Source organism: Homalodisca vitripennis, chromosome 5 (genome assembly GCF_021130785.1).
Source record: "Homalodisca vitripennis isolate AUS2020 chromosome 5, UT_GWSS_2.1, whole genome shotgun sequence".
Taxonomy (NCBI): domain Eukaryota; kingdom Metazoa; phylum Arthropoda; class Insecta; order Hemiptera; family Cicadellidae; genus Homalodisca; species Homalodisca vitripennis.
The window spans coordinates 51,337,264-51,337,730 of NC_060211.1; positions in this window are offsets into that span (position 1 = coordinate 51,337,264).

A 467-nucleotide genomic window follows, 5' to 3' on the forward strand; every position below is an offset into this window, starting at 1 on the left:
AGATTAGCTCCCAGTCAGCTGTTGTAGGTATAGTTAGGTAGGTAGGATCAAGGCTACATCCGATGAAAATACATATTATACGAGCGTTTTATGCTCGATTGTTTCGATACAAATGATGTATCAGTATCGATAATTTTGATTACATACATATTATTATTTAATGTACAAAAGTACAATTTTGTTTTATCCTTCTATGCTATGCACTATACAGGAAATTAAATGTACGAACAGAGCGAACACCTGAGATAAATTAAATACATACATTTATCTCCTTAAATTAAACAAAGTACTATAAAAATAGTTAATAGGTTACTTATTGAAACACAAATGAATTAATTGCTTTTCTAGGGTGTGAGGTAACTCTCCGCCGTAGTCGCTAAAAGCCGTTTGAAAAATATTACTTTTATCTAAATATGACGGAATGACTTTATCACGTTCAAATTTCTTAACAGCAAAATCCCGTTTGC